The sequence below is a fragment of the Haematobia irritans genome, chromosome 4 (genome assembly GCF_050003625.1).
Source record: "Haematobia irritans isolate KBUSLIRL chromosome 4, ASM5000362v1, whole genome shotgun sequence".
NCBI classification, from domain to species: domain Eukaryota; kingdom Metazoa; phylum Arthropoda; class Insecta; order Diptera; family Muscidae; genus Haematobia; species Haematobia irritans.
In genome coordinates, this window is record NC_134400.1 from 91,317,271 (window position 1) to 91,332,789 (window position 15,519).

Below are 15,519 nucleotides of genomic sequence, written 5' to 3' on the forward strand. Positions count from 1 at the left end.
GAGGACATGTTGAAATAAAACAAAATAAAATCTTAGTTTTTTATAGTGTTTTATTTTTAATTCTTTCCAATATTTCGAACACCATCGTTGTCCGTACTCAGGGAAATTAACTTAAACAAAAGAAAATAAACACAAATTAACCAAACAGAAAGAAAAATATGTAAAAAATATGTTACAAAAATGTTAGTAGGACATTCACATTTTTTAATAAGACAAAGTGACTTGCTCGCCACTGCGTTTGAGTTTACACTAAACACTATTACTTTTTGCTGTATTTTTTAACTATATTTCTATATATGTGCGCACAGTGGTCCGTGTCAGTCTTATATTTTATTCTTTTTTCCGTCGGTACATTTATAATATGTAGCATTTCTAACATATATCTCCTTTTGTGATTGTTCTCCTGGGCTAAAATATCTACATCTTGCAGATTGAGTTGATGGCCCGTTGTTGTACAATGTGCTGAAAGTGCCGTCTTCTGCTCCAATGACTATTCTGTTGCTTTTTGGTCCGATTTATGCCCAGATAGTCTGGTTTTTAATTTAGTTTTTGTAGTACCGACACATACCTTCTGGCATATGTTGGACTTGTCGCCATTGCATGTGATCTTATACACCATATTCGATTTGTCGTTGCTTTTAATTTTTGATTTTGTCCTACTAAAGAATTTGTTGACAGTGTTATGAGTTTTTTTGCGCGATTTGGTATTTTTCTTTGTTGAACATATTGGAATTACTAAAACGTTCGGAGAAGTTTGGTATGTATGTCAATCCTTTATATATCTTTGGTTCCCTTTCAACATAAATTTTATTTCTGTTATCTGTTGCTCTTCTAATTAAATCTGTGATTGTATTGTGTGGGAAATCGTACATCCGGAGTATAGTACGTATTTTCATCTCGTTTTCTTGTTGGAATTTCACATCACTTATGTTATATATGAAATTAGTTGCCGTATTCACGATCATTCTGCGAGGGTGGTCAATCCCTTCAAGAGCGATACAACGATTATAACGACCTTCCAATTTTTTGGAACTCCTTCGGTTTTGCCTCAAAATAGGCCTCAGTTTCGGCGATCACCTCTTCATTGCAGCCAAATTTATTTCCTGCGAGCATCCTTGTGAGGTCTGAGAACAAGAACAAGTATAAACGGCCGTAAGTTCGGCCAGGCCGACTCTTATGTACCCTCCACCATGGATTGCGTAGAAACTTCTACGAAAGACTGTTATACACAATCGAATTACTTGGGTTGTGGTATCTTAAATCGTTTTCTAAATTGTGAGTTAGTCTACACGTGGTACATATTAGACAAAAAGTATGTAAGTCTACAAATAATTACGAATCGATATGGACTTTTGCACGGTACGTAGGGAGCCAGAATTGAAATAGGGGGGTCGCTTATATGGGGGCTATATACAATTATGAACTTGATATGGACCAATTTTTGTGTAATTGGGGATCGATTTATCTGAGGGCTATATATAACAATAGACCGATATGTACCTAGTTAGGAATGGTTGTTAACGGCCATATACTAGCACAATGTACCAAATTTCAACTGACTCGGATGAAATTTGCTCCGCCAACAGGCTCCAAAACCAAATCTCGGGATCGGTTTATATGGGGGCTATATATGATTATGGACTGATATGGACCACTTTTGGCATGGTTGTTAAATATCATATACTACCACCACGTACCAAATTTCAACCAGATCGGCTGAATTTTGCTTCTCCACAAGGCACCGGAGGTCAAATGTGGGGATCGGTTTATATGGGGGCTATATATAATTATGGACTGATATGAACCAATTCATGCATGGTTGTTGGATACCATATACTAACATCACTTACCAAATTTTAACCGAATCCGATGAATTTTGCTCTTCCAAGGGGCTCCGGAGGTCAAATCTGGGGATCGGTTTATATGGGGGCTATACATAATTATGGACCTATTTCGACCAATTTTTGCATGGGTGTTTGAGGCCATATATTAACACCACGTACCAAATATCAACTGAATCAGATGAATTTTGGTCTTCCAAGAGGCTCCGGAGGTCAAATCTGGCGATCGGTTTATATGGAGCTATATATAATTATGCACCGATGTAGACCAATTTTTGCATGGTCATTAGAGACCATATACTAACATCATGTACCAAATTTCAGCCGGATAGGATGAAATTTGCTTTTCTTAGAGGCTCCGCAAGCCAAATCTGGGGATCGGTTTATATGGGGGCTATATATAATTATGGACCGATATGGACCAATTTTTGCATGGTTATTAAAGACCATATACTAACACAATGTACCAAATTTCAGCCGGATCGGATGAAATTTGCTTCTCTAGAGGCTCCTCAAGCCTAATCGGGGGATCGGTTTATATGGGGGCTATATATAATTATGGACAGATGTGGACCAATTTTTGCATGGTTGTTAGAGACGATATACTAACACCATGTACCAAATTTCAGCCGGATCGGATGAAATTTGCTTCTCTTAGAGCAATCTCAAGCCAAATTTGGGGGTCCGTGTATATGGCGGCTATACGTAAAAGTGGACCGATATGGCCCATTTGCAATACCATCCGACCTACATCAATAACAACTACTTGTGCCTAGTTTCAAGTCGATAGCTTGTTTCGTTCGGAAGTTAGCGTGATTTCAACAGACGGACGGACGGACATGCTCAGATCGACTCAGAATTTCACCACGACCCAGAATATATATACTTTATGGGGTCTTAGAGCAATATTTCGATGTGTTACAAACGGAATGACAAAGTTAATATACCCCCATCCTATGGTGGAGGGTATAAAAAGTCGCTGGGGGCCAGATCTGGAGAATACGGTGGGTGGGGAAGGAATTCGAAGCCCAATTCATGAATTTTTGCCATCGTTCTCAATGACTTGTGGCACGGTGCCTTGTCTTGGTGGAACAACACTTTTTTCTTCTTCATATGGGGCCGTTTTGCCGCGATTTCGACCTTCAAACGCTCCAATAACGCCATATAATAGTCACTGTTGATGGTTTTTCCCTTCTCAAGATAATCCATAAAAATTATTCCATGCGCATCCCAAAAAACAGAGGCCATTACTTTGCCAGTGGACTTTTGAGTCTTTCCACGCTTCGGAGACGGTCGCTGTCCACTCAGCCGGCTGTCGATTGGACTCAGGGGTGTAGTGATGGAGCCATGTTTCATCCATTGTCACATATCGACGGAAAAACTCGGGTGTATTACAGTTAACAGCTGCAAACATCGCTCAGAATCATCAACACATTGTTGTTTTTGGTCAAATGTGAGCTCGCGAGGCACCCATTTTGCACAGAGCTTCCGCATATCCAAATATTAATGAATGATATGACCAACAAGTTCCTTTGATATCTTTAAGGCCTCTGCTATCTCGATCAACTTCATTTTACGGCCATTCAAAATCATTTTGTGGATTTTTTTTTTATGTTTTCGTCGGTAACCACCTCTTTCGGGCGTCCACTGCGTTCACCGTCCTCCGTGCTCATTTCACCACGCTTGAAATGGTGTGCGGAAAATTTTGAGGAGCAATACTCAAAATTTTCCGCACACCTCTTAATGTTCCTCAAATACCTCTAGAATTCAAATTTCAGACAAATTGGGTAAAAACTACGAAATCTAAAATGGGGCGATCAGTCTGCACACCTATTTGTGGTCGTAAAATACATCTCGATTTCCAATTTTAGGCAAATCGAATAAAAACTACGGTTTCTAGAAGCTCAAGACACCAAATCGGGGGATCGCTTTATATGGGAGATATATCAAAACTGGGACCGATACTCCCCATTTTCGACACACCTATTTGTGATCTTAAAATACCTCTAGATTTTCAATTTAAAGCAAATCGGATAGAAAATACAGTATCTAGACGCCCAAGAAGTAAAATCGGGGGATCGGTCTATATGGGGGCTATACAAAAACATGGACCAATACTCACCATTTTTGGCACAACTCTTTATGGTCCTAAAATACCTCTAGATTTCCGATTTCAGGCAAATTGGATAAAAACTACGGTTTCTGTAAGCTCAAGACCCAAAATCGGGAGGTCAGTTTATATGGGGACTATATCAAAACTTGGACCGATATAGCCCATCTTCGAAATTGACCTGCCTGCAGACAAAAGACGAGTTTGTGCCAAATTTCAGCACGATTGCTTCATTACTGAAGACTGTAGCGTGATTACAACAGACAGACAGACGGACATGGTTATATCGTCTTAGAATTTCTCCCTGATGAAGAATATATATACTTTATATAGTCGGAAATCGATATTTCGATGTGTTACAAACGAAATGACAAACTTATTATACCCCCGTCACCATTATATGGTGGTGGGTATAAAAATGTAAATGACCTAGTAACTTTTTGTAACATATTTTTTACATATGTGACGGACAACGATGGTATTCGAAATATTGGAAAGAATTAAAAATAAAACACTATAAAAAACTAAGATTTTATTTTGTTTTATTACAAAATGACCTCAAGCCTTACAAACTCTACAAATAATTATACTAAAAGGTCAACCATACACGCTCACAAAAAATCGCTTCTGTAACATATACTCCCAAACATATTTTGCTTCAAGCATATACATTTTTGGCTATTGCCCAAACATTTATATGTTTGATCTCTTCCAATATATAATATGTTTGAAAGCATATTGGTCTAAACAATATATGTTTGGGTAGTCAATTTCCAAACATTTTGTATTTTTGCATCCAAATTCAATAATGTTGTCTTCCAAAAAACAATATGTTATTATGTGAACATATAATATGTTTGGAAGCATTTTGCACCCAAAAATATTATATGCTTAAAAAAATTCTCCCAAACAATATTGTGCTCAAAATTTTATTTGTTTATTTATATATTTACAATCATAATGAATTATGAAAATAAACAGGTAATATAGGTGCTAACAACATAGGTTTTCCACCTGAATGCTCAAAATTTTGTTTCTGCCCAATTGTATATTCCCCCACATCTTTCTCACTTTCACGAGATTTTTTAGTTCCTAGCACCTTTTTCTGTAATACAAACATTGTAGAAGAAATTATTCAATTGAATGATTTTTTTATTTTAATTTTACCTTTTGCCGGACGGGGATTCGAACAGCGGTCCACACAGTTTGTAAGGATCAAAGAAGTAGCTGATCAATTGCCCAAGGAAAAATAAAATGCTAATTTTGTAATAACAAGCAACAACCACCAACTTAATTCAATATCGCTCCCTGTTAAATAGCGCTCCAAGCTACTAAACACATATATGTTTATAAGCTATTTCTAAATTAATATATGTTTGCATCCAAGCATATTATATTTACAAACATTTTATGTCCCAAACATAATATGTTCTAACATATTAACATATATGTCCCAAACATGTTATGCTAGTTTATGAACATTATATGCTTGCACTGAAAAATAGTGTGTTTAAAAATTTGTGTTCCAAACATATAATGTTTATAGCCAAACATATGAAAAACAGTCTTTTTCATCCGTGTACAACAACTACAAGTTCCCAATAAATATCAAGAAAATATGAAAACGTTACATTTTCAAAAAAATTACCAAAATCAAAAAAAAAACACGTACTGTTGAAAGCCAACATTGTTTAATTACAACATCAACATATCATTTGTCACTGATCATCTGATATTCGTTAAGTTCCTGACACGTGGCAAATTTCTATTGGTTATTACATTCAGCAATTTAATATTGTATATAACTAATTTATGCACAGGAACTGTTTCTAACTTTATTTTTTTTTTTAACATACACTCGACTTCGTTTCTAACATTTACAAATATAAGATATACATTGAAGTATAATCCCACTAAAGTTTCATTTATAAATACGTAGACTATATTTATTTACACATTCTCGCACGTTCCCTGTAAATGTCAAGTTAATCGGAGAAATTTAGATTTTGTTCTAGGGACGTCCCCTTCCCAGATCCAATATCGAAAAACAAATAATGGGTTTCTTGTAGGAAAATCTTCCTTGAAATTTCAAGAAAATATCAAATTTACTTGAAATTTATTGCACGTCGGTTACAATTATTTACTTATTGCGGACTTTCCAAGGGAGTGAAATAAAAAACCACGCTGGTTGGAGGGTTTCGATAATATAAATCTATTTATTGTAATAAAATATCAAAATGACAACAAACAATTAGGTAAATCAGAAGGTCTTTGGTCCATTCGGCAAGTTCGCTGGTACGAAGATTCCGTCGTCGGAAAGTCGGACTTCCACCGAAAGGGCTCAAGAAATCAAGGGGGTGTTTATCATCGTTCGCCGATCTTTAGCGAAGGCCTCCGATGACCAAAGGCGCCACTTCAATCTGAGACGGCGAGAGTGGAAGCCGAAAGTAGGAGATTTGGTGTTGGTACGACTGCATCACTTATCGAAGGCGACGGCGGAATTTGCAGCAAAACTGGCACCAAATTATGATGGCCTCTACCGAGTAAAGAGTTTTAGTTCCGCGGTCATTGTCATGGTTATGAATATGTGTGTATTTTTATTATGTATTCTCATTGCTTTGTTGTTTATTTCTCGTAGATTAAGCAACAAGATGGAGTGTAAATTCGAGAAGTCCCGCACAAGGTTCCGTCAACAATTAGAGAAGGAAGAATCGGAAAGAAACAAGACCAAACTTTTAGAGTTTGAGGAGGTACCCGATCACCACAAGATACAAGGGAAACTGCCTCAGGCGTTGAAGAAAAAGAGCCCAAAAAGGTTGTAACACGCCTTGACCAACTCCAAGCCTGAAAAGCCGTGTAGTGCGACGAGCTCGTCCAGCACCAGAGAATGAAGCCGAACCACTTTTGTCGGCGGCGGCTTGACGGCTAAGCCGATATAAATATGTCTCTTCGGCGCCGGACAATTATCCATTATAAAATCAATTTGTAATTATTCGAATGGTAATGAGATTAGTTGTACAACCAATCTTACAATCAAATTTACATTTCATCTAAATTTTTTGAGCTATATTTGTACAAAATTATTTTAGCACCTTAGGTTAGGTTAGGTGGCAGCCCAACGTATCAGGCTCACTTAGACTATTCAGTCCATTGTGGGACCACATTGGTGAACTTAAGCTCAATGACAAGTGACCTCCTTTTTATATAGCACCTTGAAATTGATTGATTGTGGGCGAAAGGTTCAAAATTTTGGCAAAATATACGACAATTATTAAAACATTTTTGTGAATTAAACCGATATTTTTGGCGGCTAAATTTTAGTCGACATGTTCGGCGGCGGAGTCGACTGGCAAAAAATTAAATCAGCGGGGCGACTCGGCGGCTTCATTCTCTGTCCAGCACTGTCAAGAGCCCTGTGGCGAATAAAAAATAATACTAAAGCAAACATGGAGGGCGACTGGGAGATCATATCGATTCTTAGTTCGGTACCTGAGGAGCAAAACCTACAAATCGCTAAAGAGCCCCAAATTAAAGAGTCGATCAAAGAACTGGGAGTTCAGGTGGAGCGCCTGTCCACCCACAGATAGTTGATCTCATCTGTCAATCCACTGAATCAACTCTGAGTAACACCCTTTTTACCCAATAGATGGTGCCGCCAAATGCCCGTTAAACTCAAACTACATTTTTAACAGATAATAAATTCATTTTAATTAATACAAATTCAGAATAAATTTAATATAAACATAATAATAACTTCATAAAATGACAATAAAGACAGGCGAGATAACAAAAAAAGCTATTAATCCATTAAAATGGTGGCGTAAAAACGTTCAAGAAACTTGTGAACCGTGACCCTTCCAGCTCGATTAATGTGGATGTCATAGCGCCGACCTTCCACTACCCGAAGGACTTTTATCCGTCTCTTAGGACCTCTCCTGGCTGCTAACCCTTAAATTACCTCCCGCAAAGCAGGGGTATACCTTGGCTCGTCGTCTGTTGACAGGCGCTCTACTTGAACTCCCAGTTCTTTGACCTCATTTCCCGAGATTCTCACCAATGCACTATTGGGCTCTGGTAGGTTTTGCTCCTCAGGTACCGAGCTAAGAATCGATATGATCTCCAAGTCCATGTTCGGTTTATTATTTTTATATTCGCCACTATGCTCTTGACAGTGCTGGACTTAACGGTCGAGGGAGTGTTTAAGATACGAGCTTGTCGCACAACTCGGGGGCTTACGCCATTTCCATGGATGTGACATGTTGTCATCGTCCTCAATTTTCGGGCTACAGGTACTCTCCCGTTTGGAGGTGGGTACTCTTCTACGGGATAAACGAATGGTGAGCGGACGGAGGGGTGATTTCTTGGGCTGTACAGGTTTCCGCTTGTGGATTGTTCCTATTCGGCTTCCAAGCGGGTGCGGTTTTATTCGCTCTTCAGCCGATCTGAGCGTCTTTTTCAGGCTTGGGGATGGGCGTGGGTCATCTTTTTGCTTAAACTACGAAAAATAAACAACAAAGCAATGAGAATACAGAATAAAATAAGTATGTAAAGTCTAAAGTCGGGCGGGGCCGACTATATTATACCCAAATGTTTTTATATGAGACATATAAAGCTAGAGAGACATTTTTATTATTTTTGTTTTTACATAGCAGTGGCGATGTTACAAGGATATGGGTTAGATCTCACAAATATAGATGGTAAATTGTGGGGTTTTTGACAATAATTGGCCACATCGAGCGACACTTATACAAGTCGTAGCCTAAATCTTAACCGATAGTGTGAAAAGCCTGGGGCAAATCATCGCTAGCGTTGTGCCATTTTTGCATAATTCGGAAAAATATATGGTGCTTTATATAATTCTGAACCGAATTGGATAAAATTCGACACAGTTAGAATGAATGTAAAATCTTTTCTCTGTGTAAAATAAAATCAATTGGAGTGAAATCCTATTAAAAGTGGGTGTAAATTATGAAATAAATGGAAGCTATAGATTAATCTTAACCCCTTTGCGGAAGGATTGAACCTTTTGAAGGAAATAAAGGCAAAAATCTAGCCTCTGGGGCCAATTAAATCCGTATCGGGCGAAAGATATATATGGGAGCTATATCTAAATATGAAGCGATTTCACCCAAATTTGGCTAGGATTAGTATAAATAAACATAACAAAAATACACGAAGATACTCAATTTATTTGTATACCCTAAACCACATAGTGGTCAGGGTATAATAACTTTGATCTGCCAAAAATTGTGCCTACCAGAAATATTGATTTTAGACCCCATAAAATATATACCGATCGACTCAGAATCACCCCTTGAGTCGATTTAGCGCTTGGTGTCCGTCCGTCCGTCCGTCCGTCCGTCTGTACGTCTGTCCTTCCGTCTTCCCACGATCGACCATAAATTGTCAATCGGGTTGAGGTCGGGCTTTGCGCTGGCCAATTCATCACTTGAATTTTTCACTATTTTGCACTATGCCTCGGATCACCATACTGTTGAAATACGACTTCATCTTCAGGATAGGCAGTCTTGTCAACAAACTCGGGAAGATGAATCTGCAAAATGGCGAGGTAGTCTTCCTTCTTCGTTATACCATAAATTTTCTGCAATGACCCAATGCTCAGTGGTTCCAAATCGATTTTTTTGGAAATAATTCTGCAACTTTTGAACCGATAAATATTTCAACATAATTTTTTCTGTGTGCGAAAGCTGAGATGTTTTCCTCTGAGTTCGCAAATTTGTGTGTCCCTAGTGGGCTGACCTGAAGGCGTTGAAAGTTGGTCACCTCGGGGGTATGACATTTTGTTTTAGCTGTCAACTCCGCCATTTTGAAACGATTTCGATGATTTTTTCTTTGCTTGCCGTTCACAAGATATGGGCTCCACAATTTTTTTTTGCAAAATTTTGACAAAGTGGGGTCAGTATTTTGAACCTAGAAGTTCCGTTTTTAGTGGATTCGCAATTTTTGTGGATTCTGCATTCTCTACAAAATACTCTACGAATTCTAGAAAAAATATGTACCCATGTGCTTCAGATTAAAAGTTGTAAAGTTCACAAATTAGAATTTCAAAAAATATCGTATTTTGAAAATTTTTGGGAAAAAGGCACGTACATTCTTTCAGTCGTAACATTTTTATTTTAAATTTCTCCCAATATTTTTTTACTTGTTTCTTAAGCTTTTATCGGCCATTTTGGTCAAGTAGTATATGAGTTCTTCTCCTCCCAAAATCGGCAATGTTTTCAAAAATTTTCATTTGGCAAAACACCGATTGCTAAACCGATCTGTTTTCCAGAAAGCCCTATGTGTCCACTAACTAACTGTAAAAGGTTTCAACATCCTACCAGCTGAGGAATATGCAAATTAGCCAAAGAAGTGGATTCCCCTTCCCGATTTTTTGAAAATTTAAAGTAGAGGGTTATCCTTAAATGGAAACTTAGTACATAATTTTATGTTATTGGCACATTCTTCTGATACATAGTTTTATGAAAAATATTTAAATTTACATGAACTTGGCAGGCAACGCAAGAGTGCCTCATTTTCCGGTATATGTTCGAGAAGGCATAATCTCCGTGCTCAACATTTTAACAAATGCTGAATTTTTTGTAAGTTCTTTAAAATTTTTCCAATTTATTGCGAGGGAACATACCATAAAGCGTGAAATTCAAAGGAATTGTGGAGAACGTTCCAACTACTTGAATACAGAACATAACTAAACAAGTGGTAGGAAAGGACGACCCTCTCCCCGACGTTTTGTTAAGATGGTCCATATAAACGAAAACCATGGAATGAAAAAAGAGTACTTCAGTTTTTGTTCCAGACTTCTCCTTTCCCTACTCTTTAAAAAAGTTCAAATCTCTTCGTTTTTATACCCTCCATCATAGGATGGGGGTATATTAACTTTGTCATTCCGTTTGTAACACATCGAAATATTGCTCTAAGACCCCATAAAGTATATATATTCTGGGTCGTGGTGAAATTCTGAGTCGATCTAAGCATGTCCGTCCGTCCGTCCGTCTGTTGAAATCACGCTAACTTCCGAACGAAACAAGCTATCGACTTGAAACTTGGCACAAGTAGTTGTTATCGATGTAGGTCAGATGGTATTGAAAATGGGCCATATCGGTCCACTTTTACGTATAGCCCCCATATAAAGGGACCCTCAGATTTGGCTTGTGGAGCCTCTAACAGAAGCATATTTCATCCGATCCGGCTGAAATTTGGTATATGGTCTCTAACAACCATGCAAAAATTGGTCCACATCAGTCCATAATTATATATAGCCCCCATATAAACCGATCCCCAGATTTGGCTTGCGGAGCCTCAAAGAGAAGCAAATTTCATCCGATCTGGCTGAAATTTGGTACATGATGTTGGTATATGGTCTCTAACAACCATGCAAAAATTGGTCCACATCGGTCCATAATTATATATAGACCCCATATAAACCGATCTCCAGATTTGGCTTGCGAAGCCTCAAAGAGAAGCAAATTGCATCCGATCCGGCTGAAATTTGGTACATGATGTTGGTATATGGTCTCTAAGAACCGTGCAAAAATTGGTCCACATCGGTCCATAATTATATATAGCGCCCATATAAACCGATCCCCAGATTTGGGTTGCGGAGCCTCAAAGAGAAGCAAATTTCATCCGATCCGCCTGAAATTTGGTACATGATATTGTTATATGGTCTCTAATAACCATGCAAAAATTGGTCCACATCGGTTCATAATTATATATAGCCCCCATATAAGCCGATCCTCAGATTTGGCTTGCGAAGTCTCCAAGAGAAGCAAATTTCATCCAATCCGGTTGTAATTTTGAACATGGTGTTAGTATATGATCTTTAACAACCGTGCCAGTTCATATCGGTCCATAATTATATATAGCCCCCATATAAAACGTTCTCCAGATTTGACCTCCGGAGCCTCTTGGAGGAGCAAAATTCATCCGATCCGGTTCAAATTAGGAACGTGGTGTTAGTATATGGTCGCTAACAACCATACCAAAATTGGTCCAATCACACAAAAATTGGTCCATATCGGTTCATAATCATGGTTGCCACTAGAGCCAAAAATAATCTACCAAAATTTTATTTCTATAGAAAATTTTGTCAAATTTTTATTTCTATAGAAAATTTTGTCAAAATTTTATTTCTAGAGAAAATTTTGTTAAAATTTTATTCGGTTCATAATAAAATTTTCATCATTGTCAAAATTTTATTTCTATAGAAAATTTTGTCAAAATTTTATTTCTATAGAAAATTTTGTCAAAATTTTATTTCTATAGAAAATTTTGTTCAAATTTTATTCGGTTCATAATCATGGTTGCCACTCGAGCCAAAAATAATCTACCAAGATTTTATTTCTATAGAATATTTTGTCAAAAGTTTATTTCTATAGAAAATTTTGTTAAAATTTTATTTCTGTAGAAATTTTGGCAAAATTTTCTTTCTATAGAAAATTTAGTCAAAATTTTATGTCTACTTTGTCAAACTGAATTATATACGTATTGGATCGATCTTTTTTGATTTAATATATACCACGTATGGACTTACATACAATTTAGAAGATGGTGTTAGGAGGTTTTAAGATACCTTGCCATCGGCAAGCGTTACCGCAACTTAAATAATTCGATTGTGGATGGCAGTGTTTAGAAAAGTTTCTACGCTATCCTTGATGGAGGGTACATAAGCTTCGGCCTGGCCGAACTTACGGCCGTATATACTTGTTTCAGTATTATCTTGTCATCTCATCGCTTAAAGGATATTGTTGACTAACCTAACGCAAAGTGTTCCTAAAAACATGCTGTGGTATTGTAAATGGGCCACATAAGTCCATAATTATATAGCCCCGATCCCCCGATTTGCCTTATGGCGCCTTCTGCACTGAAAAAAAAGCATACTCGGTTCCAAAGATTTGGTCTTTACTTTAAAAAATTTGGTATTGATTCCGAGCCAAAGAAGCGGAGAATACAAGTAAGGATACTTTTAAGACACAATTCTCTTTTAAATTTAGGTTTTGTGTACTTGCTTCTAGGAAGCAAATTTTAATTTTTCGCTTTCTCAGCTTTTTTTATTCATATGCTATCAAAGTTCTTTAAAAACGAGTTAACGGCAACTTTATTTTCCAAATTAGGACTTCCAGTAGAAATTATGCTATGTTTGAAGTAAAAAACTTCTTTAAAATAAAGTTTTGAAAAACATGTCCTATATTTGAACGATTTTTTGCTTTGTAGTCAAGATGCAAAAAGACAACAAATTTAAAGACAATTTCATTAAATTTAAAGAATTTTTCTGAATTATTAAAGTCAAGTTGACCTTAGCCTATAAATTTTTTCTTTCATGTTAAGATACCATTTTTAAGTCAAATCACTTAATTATAAGGACAATACGACTTCATTGAAAAGTTTATCGACTTTTGGACAAGGAAAATAACTTTATTTTAGAGAAATGCGTCTTCTATGCTAAGCAAAATTGGTATTCGTATTTTAAAGACATGAAATCTTTGACCTCACGACAATATTTTTTTCAGTGTGGATGAGCAAATCTCATCTGATGCGGTTCAAATTTGATACGTGATGTTAGTATATGCCCTCTAAGAACCATGCAAGATATAAACCGATGACCCAATTTGATTTTGGATTCTCATAGAGAAGCAAATTTCCTTAAATCCATTTGAAATTTAGCACTCTAATGGCAGTGCGAACATTTGTTCATTTACATCCATAATTATTGATCGATTTCTATATATAAACCGATTAAGAACTGAATTGGATTATACAGGTATTTAATGCGCTCCCATATGGACTAAGACAATGTTAAGAAGATTTAAGATACCCTATCATGGACAACTGTTACCACAACCCAAGTTATTCAATTGTCAATGAAAATCTTTAGCAGAACTCTCTACGAATTCCATGGTGGAGGGTACATAAGATTCGGCCTGGCCGAATTTACAGCCGTACATGCTTGTTTTAAATGCTCTTGTGTCTAGTGAACAAGAAACACAAATTTAAAATGTTCGTTAGTTTGTGTAATTCGACAGTGAAAAGGTTCAATGATATATAATGAATAAATCGTATGCACTACATAAGATTCGGTCTTGCCGAACTTATGTCCGTATATGTTATACTCATTTTTCTTTATGTATAATCCTTTCAAAACGTGTTAACGACAATTTAAATTTCAAACTCAGGTTCGGGACCAATTTGCATCGATTTCACGTAGGGCTGTAAAAAAGGCCAACTTTGGCATTACCAATGTACCACATTTTGTCATGTGTACATCAAGGAATACCATATTCGATTTTGATCGCTGGTCCATCATATATATTCCATGATAACTGTAAATAGGTGACAGAACTAAATTGCATCTTTCAGTCTGGCGTGATCCCTTGTCCACCTAAAAGCCCAAATTACAATTATCCACCTAATGATAATGATCTTTTGATTCCCGTTGTAATTCATAAAAATGGATCTTAAGTTTTCTTACCCATTTCATTATTTTTGTCGAGCGACAATTCAAATAATTTTGTCGGTCATTAAAGAACTCTTAAACACTCTATGTTATTGATAATATTGGATTAATATTCTGAATAATAGTACTTTCATAAAAAACGGACTCTACCGATAACACAATTTGTTTTCGGTTTCTAAGTGCCACCTGCCTTAAATTTGTATAATATTGACCCTTTTTTAATGAAATATCACTTTCTCTTCTCTTCAAAATATTTTATGCATAGACCTGAAAAAATTCCACCAAATCTATTTTAAAATCAATAGATAAGATGCAGGAGAAATAAAATGTAATTGAACGCACACCGTTTTTTTATATATGCGTCGAGTGAAATTCTAGTTCAGAATATTAAGTAAGAGCACTCACATACATACATACAAAATTAGCAATTCAAACATTTAAATATCCAATTTGTAGTTGCTCTTGACCATCTTCACCACTATCTCTACCACCTTCTCATGAGTTTTTTATTCACCTGTTTGTTTTTTTAATGACCCATATATGAAAGGCGCAATGGAAGGGGACGTCTTCATACGAAAATCTTGTCCAAAATACAAAATTCGAAGTAACTCCAAAAAAAATTTGCATAAGAAAATTTTCAAAAGACTGACTTGTTGAGTGTTCCACACCTCTGGCATTTTTCGACGTTCCGTTGATTCACTCTTGTTTTGGGCGTAGAGTTCTGTTGTTGTTGTTGCGGAAACTCATGTTTTATGTAAATTATAGACAAAAACTGAAGATAATGTCCAAAAATTATTATGGCAAAGAGATACAGGCAGTTACAATGGGATATGTAAGGAATTTCATATGGTTTCGAACAGTGGTACAGTGAATTATAAGATTATAGCCGAATAGAGGTATCTTTGTAGAAAGAAAAAATATGCCATCGTATTACAATCAAAGAAATTATTCATTAAAAGTACGAAATGTTACGTAAATTTGATTGTACTTTGAAAAGATTTCAAACTGAATAAAACATGCCCGGTTCCAAAGATTTTGCCTTCACACTAATGAATTTGGTATTGATTCCGATAGCGATCTTTTGCGATAAAATT